Below are 14,403 nucleotides of genomic sequence, written 5' to 3'. Positions count from 1 at the left end.
ACGCCATTGCACTCCAGCCTGGGTGACAAGAGCAAAACTCCGTCTCAAAAAAAAAAAAAAAAAAGTCCAGTCACCTCTGCACAAATCGAAGCTGAGTTCAGTTTACATTGGACTCTTCCCTGTTGCAATAGTTATTACTGGTTAATATCTGTCCATACCACTTTAGTGTCTGGCTGTGTTTCGCTTGGACAAAATCAGATGAGTAACCACCAAATTCACTGGGCTGAATTATTTTAGCTTATGGACAGCCACAGTGTGAGTACCTGTTCACACAAACCATGAGACCCAGCACACACTGGGCCATTCACAAAGCTCATTCAACCCCCTATGGCCCTGACACGGCCAGTTTTACCTCTCTGTAGAACAAGAAACTGCTTACTCACTGAAAATGGAGCGCATTTATAAACAGGAAGCTGAGTATGTGACCACAGACATTCAGCATCTGATAGCAATTGCTGAATGTGGCAAAAAAAGAAAAAAGTTTGAACAACAAAAAAAATCTGTGCCACTAAATAAGAACTCTCTAGCTCATGGAAATACAATCCTGCTATTTGATCATTTCATAAATACTTAAATAAGGGGAGTTCTCATTTGGCCAAACCTAGGCACGCTTCAAATATTTACTGAGGCCTTTGAAGGGTGTGGTGTTCCCTTTTTTTCTTTCCATTCCCTCCCAAGCAGAGCAAAAAGCCTCCTTGGTGAGGCCTTCCTGGCCTATACAGAAGAGATTTCTTTTCTCTTTGAGCTCTGACAGCCTGCCCGTCCCACATCAGACCTCTGTGCTGGTGCAGAGGAGGGCTCTGCCAGGAGGGCTCCCAGAAAGATGTACAAACACTGGCATGTTAACACTCCGACATGCGGCTCTTCCTACAAAGCATTGACTGGATGGTACTGAAGCTGAAAAACGGAGACTCACTTGTATCAACCATAGTGAAGAGCCTGTAAGAGGAGGCGGCTCCCCCTGCTTTCAGCAGCAAGGAAGAGGCTCATTTTCCCTGGTGTTTCTTTGTTGTTGGGGGTTGGTTTCTAGCAAACTAACCCAAGAAGGCTAATGGCCAAGGAAAAAACCAGGTGATTATTTTCTAAAAGATGATCTTCTGGGAGTCGGTGCCATTGCTGCCTTGTCGTCAGGGTAAAGGTATCTCAGTGATGTTTGGAACTCCCCAGTTCTCTTCCGGGGAATCAGGCATGGATAATAATAGCACGGTGCCGGGGACATAGTAAGTTCCTAATAAAGAGTAGCTAAGTGCTTTTTATGCACAGTTTGGTCTAATCTTCACAGTAACCTTACGAGGTAAGTATTGGCAATCTGATTGGGCAAATCAATTCTCACGTCTCTACAGAAGCAGCATATTTGGGAGTATGGTCCAGGTATGGCTGGTTTCAGAATGCAGCCATTTGCCTAACTTATTGCTGACATTTTCAAGCAGGATGTGTCCTTTACTTTATATGTATACTGTAATGAATTGGACATACTGATATTCAAATATACCTACACAGTAGAAAATCTTATTTGATAATTCATCATCAGCTTCTCACAGAGCAGCAGATAGCACTTGTTTTTCTATTATGTACCAAGAAAATGCTGTGTTGGAATTTACAAGTAGCAGTGGTTGTGTCAAAACGCCTCAGACAACATATTAATGACGCTCACAGTAACTAACTTTTATGGAGTGTTTCTTGTGTGCTGGACGGGATGTGTAAGTGCCATGATATTCAACATAGCCTCAACACAACCCCTGTGCTGTCATTGTCATTAGCTCCAATTTACAGATGAGGAATCTTGAGGCTCCTAAAGACTGTTTATAAGCAGGCTGACTCTGGAGCCCCTGACTACAGAGCAGCCCCATTATGCTGCCCTGTAAAAAGGGCTTTAGCTACAATACTCCTTTTTATTTCTATAGAGGAGACTGCTCTTTCTTCTGTTTTATTGGAGTCTGGAGAAAAATCTCCTTGAGCAAGGATGATTACTATGGCTTAGATTGAAGCTGCCAGAAGTAGACCTTGACAAGGGCTCTGTACACGTGAATTATGAAGGAAGTGCTCCCATAGGAAGTCCAGGAAAGAGCAGGAAAAACAGGACAAGAGCCGGGAGCAAACCGAACAAAGGTGTGATGTCAGGCAAAGTCCTGAGGAGCGAGGCTTCTGCCTGATTCTACAGGGGAACTCCAGGGTATAAATTCTGTCTGAGTTCGTCCAGATGCAAAAGTCAGCGAGGCTTTGAGGTTCTCTAGGGAAGGGCTGCCCAGAGGGCGTGTAAATTCTCAGGCACTTCCAGCTTTCCAGCCACAGGTGCCAGTGGACCTAAGGTTATCTTAAAAGAGAGTTGCAAGTTTAAGCCTTGGAAGCAAACCACAGAAACCCAGAAGGGTGCACGGAGCTGGAAGAGAATTGATATGGGTTGCGTGTGGGTGGAGCACCCCCAGGGACTGCTGCATCTACTAATCGTAAGTCAGGAATTCGTTTTGCTGAATCAGAGCAAACTGCATCTAGCAGAAGCAACACCGAAGTGTCTCTCTCCTGTAGGTAAAGCCTAAAGATTAGCAATTTGGGGCTGTGTGATGATCTATTTCAGGGGTGGACAAAACATGTCCTGTGCCAAATCTGGCACCACGGTCTTTGTATAGCCTTGGAGCTAGGAATTATTATTACATTTTTAAATGGCTGAAAATAATGAGAGAGTCTACTGTTTCCTTGCATAGAATTAAAAAAAAAAGAAAATTATAAGGGATTCAAATTTCAATGTCCACAAATAAAGTTTTATCGAAAAACAAATTGGAACATTAGAAACTCATTTATTCTATATTATCCATGGATATTTTCACCCTCAAATGGCAGAATTGACTAGTGGTGACAGAGACCTGTAGGGTCTATGAAACTGAAGATTTGGCCCTTTAGAGAAAAAGTTGACTGGCCCTTGTTCTGTAGGATCAGAAAGCGGGGCTTCTTTATTTTGCTGCCCCACATCCTCAACAGGTGCTTTCACCTCATGGCTGACTATAGTTACTGAAGCGCCAGCCACCGTGTCTGCCTTCAAGCCAGTGCAAAAGAGAACCAAGAATTCACTTCCTCCCTTTAGGAAAACTTCTAAGAATCACATTCCTCACTTCTGCTATATCAGGCCAGAACTTAGTCTCCTTATCATACCTGTAAAACCTTACTCCAAAAGCTATGAGGCCAGCAAAAATTTGGAATTCCATTGTTCAGGAAAAGTATATAAGGAGACAATTTCTAGCTCTGCCTCACCTAGTTAAGAGTTTCAAAACAAGGAAGAATGGTATGTAATAATATAGGCAGGAATAAAAACTAAATTGTTCTAATGTCTCACATTTAAATTACAATGTAATTTATGATTTATGATAAACAAATTACAATGTTTCTTTTCTCCATCAAATTTTCCATTTCCCTTAGTTTTTAAGGTAGCCTAGGAAATTAGTTAAGTATCCTATTTTCCTTTCTTGTAGCCAGCTCTTTCTTTTTTTTTTTTTTTTTTGAGACGGAGTCTCGCTCTGTCGCCCAGGCTGGAGTGCAGTGGCGCGATCTCGGCTCACTGCAAGCTCCGCCTCCCAGGTTCACGCCATTCTCCTGCCTCAGCCCCCCGAGTAGCTGGGACTACAGGCGCCCGCCACCACACCCAGCTAATTTTTTTTGGATTTTTAGCCAGCTCTTTATTCCTACCAAGAAGAAACGAATTACCAAATAAAAAGGTTAAAAAGTGTACTTATCCAAGCATTACCACAAATAATAAGAGGGAGAAGGTGGCATAACTGCTGCCTCAGTTGAAGCTCTCACATTTTTCATTCACACCATTGTGACAGCCTGTCTTGCAGCCCTCTAATGGAGAGTCCAGACTTCTTGTCTTAAACCTCCACCCTTTGCATATCTGCTCACATTGCTGCCTCCATCTGTCTACATTACAAATATTACCATGTTGCTTCCTGTCTACATCCAACATGTGAGAAGGAGAAAGCCCAACTCTCCTGCATGGCCTCCACGAGCTGCCTGATGCGTGGGCATCAGCTCCTGCTGGTTGCACCTTGCTCTTCGTAGTCCACAAACCACACTCCAGGCAGACGCCTTTTGCAGAGCTGTTTCAGCCCCTATGTCGATTCTGGGGAACACAAGAAGGCCACTTGCTGGAATCCCTAACAACATCAGCCCTTGGTTCTCACCAGTATCCCTGTGACAAACACCCCTGTTAGCCTAAACCAGTGGTTCTCAACCAAGAGCAATTTTGGCAACGCTGTGGCAACACTTGGCAACATCTGGAGACTTTTTTTTTTTTGTCCTGACTGAGGGAGGGGAGAGTGTAACTGGCATCTAGTGGGTAGAGGCCAACAGTGCTTGTAGCATCCTGTGATGCACACGAGACAGCTCTCCCCCAAAAGAATGATTCAGCCCAAAACGTCAATAGTACTGAGATTGACACTGGCCTGTACTAGCTCAAGGGTTCCTGTGATTTTTAACAAACACACCTTACCAAGCTCTGCTGTATCCCACAGATGCTTCCAGCTTTTCAGCTCAGTGAGGGGCGTGGAAGAATAGATGGAAATGCCACACAGTGTGGGTGCACGATGTGGAAAACATTGGGTGCTGGGGGCCCCAAATCCAGAATAATAAACTCAGACTTGTGGTGGAGGCGGAGTAGAGGTGAGCAGGAAAACTTCCAAAAGGAAGTGGACGTGCGCTACGATGTACTGGCCCTTGGAGTTAGCCAAGTGGAAAGGGAGGTGGCTTGTTCCAGGAAGGTGAAAGGAGTCAGGCTTAGGGCCTGGACCCCAGCACGCTGGAGGCCCCCGAGGATTTGAAGAAAGCTGGTGTGGTTGGCACCTAGAAAGTGACTGAGTGAGCAGAGAGATGAGGATGGGGAGCAAAGCAGAGACCAGAATACAGACAGGTAACTGAGCTTGCACTTCCTTCGAGGGCAAGCATAGGGAACCCGGGGGAAGTCCCTGGGTGTTTCTCCCCTGGAATCTGATGAAAGATGGGGAGTAGGTGGCATGGGGGAGGGTTGTGGAGAAAGTTGGGTTTTGTTCTCCAGTCTTCCGTTCCTCCTTTGTGAGGTGTGTAATTCTTGCTATTTAGAGCAGTCAAGTAACCCTGATTCCACCCAATAAACCCCCTTTCACACATACTAGTTTGAGTGGGTTTCTTTTTCCGTCAAACAAATGAGCTCTGATCACGAAGGAGCCTGAAATCTGGGAGAAAAATCTAAATGAGAGATTCTGATGACAGATGATGCTGAAAGCCAACAGGAATAAGAATCCTCAAGAATAGGCTAACCTGGCAAGATAAGAGGACTTGAGCCAGAACCCCGAGGAATGTTTCCACTTAAGGAAGCGGCAATGGGAGGGGAAATCCAAAGGGCACTAAGGCAAACTACAGAAGCAGGAGAAAGACTCGGCAGTGCAGTTCCATGGAAGACAAGAGAAAGATGGGACAGAGAAACAAGGTAAAATGTTGCAGAGGGGCTGGGAAAGAGCTGAAGAATGTTCCATCAGTATTAGCAACAAGAAGGTCATTGGTGGCTTAGATGAGAAAATTACAGCAGAATGATGAGCACGGAGGTCTGGTATCAATGAGTGGATGCATGTGTGGGAGATGAGGCAGTGGAGAGAGACGGATGGAGGACATCACTGAAATTTGGGAATGGAGATTCAGAGACAATATCAGTGTCCTGGGGCTGCCAAAATGAAGTACCAAATACTGAATGGCTTAAATAACAGAAACTTGCTGTCTCACAGTCTTGAGGCTAGAAGTCTGAGGTCAAGTCAGACTTGATCTCAGATTTTTGAGGGAGAAATTTGTTCTAAGCTTCCCCCCTCTCACTTCTAGTGGTTTGCTGATGATTTGGGGTGTAGCTTGGTTTATGGAAGCATCATCCCAATCTCTGCCTTCATCTTCACGCAGTGTTCTCCCTATGTGTACATCTGTGTCACATTTCCCCTTTTTATAAAGACAACAGTCCTATTGGATTAGAGCCCATCACAATGACCTCATTTTAACCTGATTATCCTATATCCAGATGGGATCACACTGTGCAGTCCTGGGGGTTAGGACCTAAACTTTTCTTTTTTGAGAGACATAATTCAACCCATTGTGGAGACTATGTTTTTTTTCAGTTATAAATTGAATATATGTTCACTGTAAACATTAAATAATACTGATGTGTCTACAGTTAACATCAGTAAAATTTTAAAATTAGGTTAAAAGAAAAGAATATGTCTGTGAAGGATGAAAGAGAGTTGGGGCAGTAGAGAGGAGGCGGGTCTATGGAAGGTCTAAGTTGTTTGTTTAGTTCAGGATGAAAGAGACTCAAACACGTGGAAACACAGGAAGGAGCCGTGGGAAGGAGCCAGGAGAGAGAGAGCTGTTGAAGACTGAAGATACTGATAGTATGTTTGGTGTGGTGTGCGGTATGTCGACTGTGTGTGTGTTGTGTGTTGTATCTGTGGGCAGGGATCTTGGCTATACCCAAAGAGAAATCTAGAACTGACCTATCAGGTTATGTGGGGCTGGCTCTCGGAAGTGTATTTGCATGAGTATTTGCATAGAGAATGGGGCTGCCAGGAGGGAGTTGTATGCAGGGATGCCTGTGAAGTAGACTGGTAGAGAAAGGACAGTGAAGAGAATAAGGACAATGGTCACCACTGGCTGCCCCCCAGCCTAGCCCTGTGGAGAGAGGGGCTAGACTCATAAGCCCAGCAGGCTGGTTTTAAGAGGTTTTGTCATATTTTGTGGGGTTTAGGCATAACTAGTGCCACATCCAGGCCCAAGTGACACTGAATTGGGAAGATAAATGTTTCCTCCACTTCTCCCTGGAACTCAGCACAGCTTAGTCACAGTGAGGGCTCAGGGGCTGGCTCCTCTCCAGCGTCAGTTGAGAGGACAGTAGATCCAGGAAGCAGGACTCTAGACCAGGGCATCTACAGCTGCAGAGGCCAGGGTGCTCTGAGACAAGGATGAGATGAAACCTCACAGGCTTAGGGAAAGCAGACACTGAGGAGGAGGCCAGACACAGACCTCATGAGATGACTGTGCAGCAGCTCACTGGAGCATCTCAAGCACCTAAGGACCTTGTGGAGACAACTGTGCAAGGCCCAGGTGGAGGAATAGAGAACCTGCAGTTATTCTGGAAGTAAGCTAGCCATCAGCAAACATTGGGTATATTAATGTTTTAATTTAACTTAATCTTAAGTTCTGGGATACATGTGCAGGACGTACAGGTTTGTTACGTAGGTAAACGTGTGAGGTATATTAATGTTAAACGCCCTGTTTCTACCCACATTTTATTTTAAATGTCAGTGGTGTCAACATTTATATATTAAAACATATGACATAAATTTCGTTTGAAGAATTTTGGGTAATAGTGTTTGTTTATCAGGGAACTTGCATTTTATGTTTCCATAAGAAAGGAAAATTAACTTTTTAATGTTATTAGAAGAATCATGAAAGGAAGATTTGTTAAAACAACAGCAACAACAACAACAGTGAATATATCATATTTATCTAAGCTGAGCCATCAAAAATAAATGTTTTTCCATCTATCAAATATAGGGCTAATGCCTACACTGGCTATTACATATGTGCCCATGGAGACGTGGACAAAATCTTCCTTGCAGCACAGATTGTTTCTATTATATTTCTTGTTGCTTCAAAAACAAACAAAAAACAAACACCACTGTTCTCAGTAAGCCAATGAGTAAATAAACTCGTTTATTCACGTAATAAAATACTACAGAAATTTAAAATGAACAAACTGGATCTAAATATATTAACACAGATAAATGTCAAAACATGTTGGTAAGAAAAGCAGGTTACAAAAGGAAATGTACCATATGGTTTCTAGTATTTGTATAAATATTTAAAGCACACAAAATAACAGTATATATCATTTATGGACATGTCTATATGATATTAATGAAAGTTTAAACGTACATACATGAAAAGAAACAAACTTTAGGGTGATGGTTACCTCTGGAGAGAGAGGTAGAGGATGAGATGGGGGTGGTTTATCTATGCTTAATGCTTTCTGTTTTTTTTAAAACAGAGAAAATTGATTATAAGGCAAGTAAAGCAAAATGTTAATGTCTGTTAATATGGTAGGTTGGTACCTGAGTGTCTATTAATAATTTTGGTACTTGGCTGTATATTTGAAATGTCATCATTTAACATTTAAAACTTTAATAAAAAACCAAGACAGTATCACTGAACAGAAAAGCACAACAAAAATGTTTTCACTTAATTTTATTGTTTTAAATGTATTCAGTATGTAAATATAGTAAATATTATAATGTCAATTTTATTATAATATAGCATATCGCATATCTGTTTTTGTGTGTATCTCTAATTATAACTGTTCTTAATACATTTTCCCCGAATTCTTGTCCATAAACAGCTGCAGATGACTTTCTTGTCACCTTGTATTTTCATTGAGTGTGATCACTGGGCTTCTATTCTTCTAAGTTATAGTCACAGTGGCTGACGAGGCTAATTGACTCTGTTATCTTGTCTTGGTAAATGTAAGTGGGCCTGCCTAAGTTGAGGGGAGCTCGTGGGGAGTCACAGTGGTGTGTCCGAACAGTCACAAAACCTTTGCTGGAGACAGGGCAGCCACCAGCAGCAGGCTGCCAAGGAGGGCCCCTTGACTTCTGATCTACAGTTTCTGAACAAGAAGGAAGGCTAGGAATGGCCTCAACAATGCTTTTAGCACTCCTAATTCTGTCTAAGACTTTGAAAGGACTTTCCTGTATTGTTTGACTTATGAGCAGGGGTAAAAGGTGATGGAAGATAGAAGTTATGGGAGATCTACCTCCTGGTCCAAATCGGTAAGTGTCTTTATATGATGTCTATTGTAGTGCAAGGCTTAAAATAACAATGATATGCTACTTTGACATCTAAACTGGGAGGGCCTCTGACGTCCTAACTGTATCATCCTACCCACTTCGCTCCTACTGATAAGGTCTCCTAGCCAAACAACCCTCCTTATTACAAGGACAAGGCACAGTGCCTGCTTATCCCTGAGTAGTAGACTTCAGTTCCCTGCCAGCCCACTGAATTCTTCAAACGAGCCAATCACATCCATCTGTAGAAACAAGGAGTCGCTCCATGCTCTTGCTACTATAATACTATAAAGCCTGCTCTCCACAGGGTCTGCTTATTCCCTCTGTTCCTGAGCACACCCCCATTCAGCCCTGCATGGTGCAGTATCTTCCTCTCCTCCCCTGGACTGTACACTACTGTCAATCTCATCTGTCCAGTATTAGATGTCATGTGTTGGGCCATCCCCATAACCATAGTGTGGAATCCTTCCCTAACCAATGGGATGAAGAGGAGACAATCAAAGTATCTACATCTTTTACTTTTTTCCTCTTAGATCAGTTATTACAACTGCATGAGATTTTTTACGTCTTTTATTTCCAGCCAATTTACTTTGGTCAGGAGAATGGGAATAAAAAAATGTACATGCGAAACGTGTTTCATGATCTGTTGCTAGTTGAAAATTAATCAATAGGCTTTTGCTTTGAACTTTCTATTAGTCGTAGGTAAAGTGATTGAAAAGTGAGGGAGTAGGGTGGCTTGACAAAGGTTAGAAACCCTTAGTCAGAAGCCAGGGCTCCCTGAAGATCATTCACCAAGAATATTCAGAAACTGAATAATGGTGACAAGACTGTCTCATCTCATGATATAAATGTGAACAATACCAATTAAATACTTTATAACCAGCCCAACATATAAATGATAAAGAATTGTCACATCATGAGCATTGTCAGTGATCCTGCCATGATGTCACTGTGATCGTCTGCTCTTTGGTACCTCGTTGGCCAAAATGATATCACTGAACAGGACACCACAGGCCACAAGATGTGGCAGATCATTCCTCAATCATTACCCTTATGTGACTTTTAAAAATGATCAATCATTAAGAAAATCAGTTAGAATGTTATATTTTGGGGATGTTCTTGTGTTTTGAATCCCTGATATGTAACATATCCTTTGAGTTATTTTAGTAATTTCTTTTGTGGCCTTGGACAGTTGCAATCGCAATTTATGTTTCAAAAGTGTTTCCATATTTGCTTAATTCATTCTCACATCATAGGTGAGTCTAGACTTATAATTTATTCACCACCCAAAATAGTGATAGTAATAGAACTAGAGAGGTTAAAATGATTTACGCCCCGTTTACAAAGTCAGATGTATACATTCTTGACTGAAAGAGATTTTCTGATTCTTAAATTCAGTGTTCTTTCTACTACTCAGATTATTTTACATTTTACCTCTTTATATTTCAGTTCTTTATTATTATTATTATTATTATTATACTTTAAGTTTTAGGGTACATGTGCACAATGTGCAGGTTTGTTACATATGTATCCATGTACCATGTTGGTGTGCTGCACCCATTAACTCGTCATTTAGCATTAGGTATATCTCCTAATGCTGTCCCTCCCCCCTCCCCCCACCCCACAACAGGCCCCAGAGTGTGATTTTCCCCTTCCTGTGTCCATGTGTTCTCATTGTTCAATGCCCATCTACGAGTGAGAACATGCGGTGTTTGGTTTTTTGTCCTTGCGATAGTTTACTGAGAATGATGGTTTCCAGTTTCATCCATGTCCCTACAAAGGACATGAACTCATCATTTTTTATGGCTGCATAGTATTCCATGGTGTATATGTGCCACATTTTCTTAATCCAGTCTATCATTGTTGGACATTTGGGTTGGTTCCAAGTCTTTGCTATTGTGAATAGTGCTGCAATAAACATACGTGTGCATGTGTCTTTATAGCAGCATGATTTATAGTCCTTTGAGTATATGCCCAGTAATGGGATGGCTGGGTCAAATGGTATTTCTAGTTCTAGATCCTTGAGGAATCACCACACTGACTTCCACAATGGTAGAACTAGTTTACAATCCCACCAGCAGTGTAAAAGTGTTCCTATTTCTCCACATCCTCTCCAGCACCTGGTGTTTCCTGACTTTTTAATGATGGCCATTCTAACTGGTGTGAGATGGTATCTCATTGTGGTTTTGATTTGCATTTCTCTGATGTCCAGTGATGATGAGCATTTTCTCATGTGTTTTTGGCTGCATAAATGTCTTCTTTTGAGAAGTGTCTGTTCATGTCCTTTGCCCACTTTTTGATGGGGTTGTTTTTTTCTTGTAAATTTGTTTGAGTTCATTGTAGATTCTGAATATTAGCCCTTTGTCAGATGAGTAGGTTGCGAAAATTTTCTCCCATTTTTTACGTTGCCTGTTCACTCTGATGGTAGCTTCTTTTGCTGTGCAGAAGCTCTTTAGTTTAATTAGATCCCATTTGTCAATTTTGGCTTTTGTTGCCATTGTTTTTGGTGTTTTAGACATGAAGTCCTTGCTCATGGCTATGTCCTGAGTGGTATTGCCTAGGTTTTCTTCTAGGGCTTTTATGGTTTTAGGTCTAACATGTAAGTCTTTAATCCATGTTGAATTAATTTTTGTATAAGGTGTAAGGAAGGGATCCAGTTTCAGCTTTCTACATATGGGTGGCCAGTTTTCCCAGCACCATTTATTAAATAGGGAATCCTTATCCCGTTGCTTGTTTTTGTCAGGTTTGTCAAAGATCAGATAGTTGTAGATATGCGGCATTATTTCTGAGGGCTCTTTTCTGTTCCATTGATCTATGTCTCTGTTTTGGTAGCAGTACCATGCTGTTTTGGTTACTGTAGCCTTGTAGTATAGTTTGAAGTCAGGTAGCGTGATGCCTCCAGCTTTGTTCTTTTGGCTTAGGATTGACTTGGCGATGCAGGCTCTTTTTTGGTTCCATATGAACTTTAAAGTAGTTTTTTCCAATTCTGTGAAGAAAGTCATTGGTAGCTTGATGGGGATGGCACTGAATCTATAAATTACCTTGGGCAGTGTGGCCATTATATTTCAGTTCTTAATAAATTAACTAGACTAGCAAATGTCTGGGATAAAATGGAGTGTTGGAGCTTGAAAGGGGCTTTAGTGATGCTCCCAAGTGTCAAAACATACAAAAGAAGGAAGAAATCAGGTTTCTTGGATAATGACTGGGATGAGGAATATTAGTAAAAGCATACTGTTGATTTCACAGTGTTCTGTCTGATCCATTCCTATATGATTGATAACATTCTCAAACTATACTTTGTTCCATCCAATATGCTTAAAATACTTTTCACACTGAAGTTCTAATTTGCAAAGTGCTAATTAAACAAAAGTTAGCGCTTGGAATGGCTTTATGGTTAAGAAAGTTGGTGTGGATTAACTCTGCATTAAAAATAGAAAAATTGAAATAGGATGGAGTTTTGGAATATACTTGTTCCAATTCAGCTGGCTGATGAGACTTCATCCTTGTCCCATACAGTGCTGGAGACAGCATCTTTGGAATGTATTCTCAGCTGGTACTCTTCCCCTTATGTCTTTATTGGGCACTGTCTTAGTCCATTTGGGCTCCTATAACAAAATACCATGGACTGGGTAGCTTATAAACAATGTAAGTTTATTAATTACAGTTCTAGAGGATGGGAAGTCTATAATCAAGGCACTAGCAGATTCAGTGTTTGGTGAAGGCTCACGCTCTGGCTCATAGATGGTCCCTTATTGCTGTGTCCTCACATGGTGGAAGAGGCACACAGGCTCTCTCAGCCCTCTTTTATAGAGGGCACTAATCCCATGTATGAAGGCTCCACCCTTATTACCTAATTATCTCCAAAAGGTCCCACCTCTTAATATTATCACGCTGGAAATTAGATTTCAACTTATGAATTTTGAGGGAACACAAATATTCAGACCATAGCAGGCACAAAGGGGCATCAGATGCCCATGGTTATCCTTCTAGGACTACAATGAAACTCCTCAGCAACACTACATACAAATCTAATTCAGAGCTCTTAGGATATTATAATTCCACCTGTTCATTTAAGCTGGTTGATGGCACTCAACTACTCAGTTAAGATAAACTTAGAGGAGGAGAAGAGTTAGCTTCCTTTGCCTTGGGTAGTCTGTATTCTTTACTTAGGATAATGAAGTCAAGTTTTCTGTCTTCTAATTCCATGACAAGGCTTGCCATCATGACTGCTTCTATTGAATTATAATCTGTCCTAAAAAGACTTATGTTTCTGAGCAAACCAGAATAAAAGGAACTAGATTTACTCTCCCGTTCGAGACAACTTAAACTCTGAACAAAAATATAGAAAACAATGGCACTCAAGATATTGGACATCAAGCAATGAAGGACAATGATCACTGAAAGATGGGAAACAAATCAGATGAACCAGATGATTGCCCAAGAAACTTTCTCTATTGCATGTGAGAAGTTTCCAGGTTGCAGCACAGGGAGACAGAACCCAGGAAGAGCCCGGTTGTCTTACTGAGTTTAGGAGACAGAGCTCAGAATCCAGGAAGCCAAAGTGGCTAGAATTTACAAGGCAGAATACTGGAAAGAAGAGAGCTCCCCAGAGACACAACTCCAGAGACATGAAAAGAGTCCTCTTAGAGTATTCAATTGAGTGTGTGTGTGTGAGGAAACTACCCAAGGCCAGGGAAAGCCCCATCTGAAAGGACTAAAGACAGCAGTCCTTAGACTTCACAAAGCCTGAGGAAAGTGCCAGTTCCCAACAGCCTGAGTGGGAAAAAGTATTATAAAGAACATTGAATCAGTAATGGGGAAAAATTGACCCTAAGTTAGATGCAGCTCTGGTTGAGCCTAATGATAGTTAAAAGCAAGGCCTGAAAGATAAAATAACTTAACTGCATCCAAAAGAAAACTCAAGAATAATTACACAAATTAAAAATATCCAGCACCCAGCATAGCCAAATTCACAATGTCTGTCACTCACTCAAAAATTACTGGGAAAAAAAAACAGGAAAATAAGACCCATAATGTGGAAAAAAAGGAAGTAATCAAAATACACCCAGAATGGCACAGCTGATAGAATCAGTAGACAAAAACATTAAAACAGTTATTACTAACATATTCCATATTTTCCAGAAGCTAGAAGACAGATTTAACATGTTAAATGGAGACATGGAGGATATATAATACACCCAAATGAAAAATTCAGAGATGAAAACTATAATATCTGAAATTAAAAATAACCTGAATGGGATTACTAGCAGATTTGACATTGTAGAAGACATCAGAGGGGATTAATAGACTTCAAGACAAAACGAACTATCCAAAATGAAAGATGGGAAAAAAATAACTTAAAAAAAAAAACCCAAAACAACAATTGAACTGTGGAGCAAATTTAAGCAACCAAATACATGTGTAATTGAAGTCCCTAAAGACGTGGTGGCAGGGAGGCTAAATAACCATTTAAAGAAATAATGGTCAATATTTTTCCAAATTTGATGAAAGCTAAACCCACATATTCAGAAATCTCAACAAACCTCATACACGTGAAATA

The 14,403-nt window shown here is 41.2% G+C and overlaps 2 protein-coding genes across 3 annotated transcripts in view; one reads left to right on the top strand and one right to left on the bottom strand.

Moving 5' to 3' along the window:
- SNX18 (sorting nexin 18) overlaps positions 1–14,403 on the bottom strand; it is a 258,821-nt gene that overhangs the window by 12,949 nt on the left and 231,469 nt on the right. The gene's annotated exons all lie outside the window — the stretch shown is intronic.
- LOC131382363 (uncharacterized) overlaps positions 673–14,403 on the top strand; it is a 98,575-nt gene continuing 84,844 nt past the window's right edge. Inside the window, exon 1 of the transcript XR_009211777.1 lies at positions 673–1,071. The gene's annotated coding sequence lies outside the window, so the exon portion shown is untranslated. The remainder of the gene's footprint in view (positions 1,072–14,403) is intronic.

This window comes from Hylobates moloch, unplaced genomic scaffold (assembly GCF_009828535.3).
Source record: "Hylobates moloch isolate HMO894 unplaced genomic scaffold, HMol_V3 SCAFFOLD_23, whole genome shotgun sequence".
NCBI classification, from domain to species: Eukaryota; Metazoa; Chordata; class Mammalia; order Primates; family Hylobatidae; genus Hylobates; species Hylobates moloch.
Note: the sequence above shows the minus strand (reverse complement) of the source record. Positions and strands in the feature narration are given on the sequence as shown.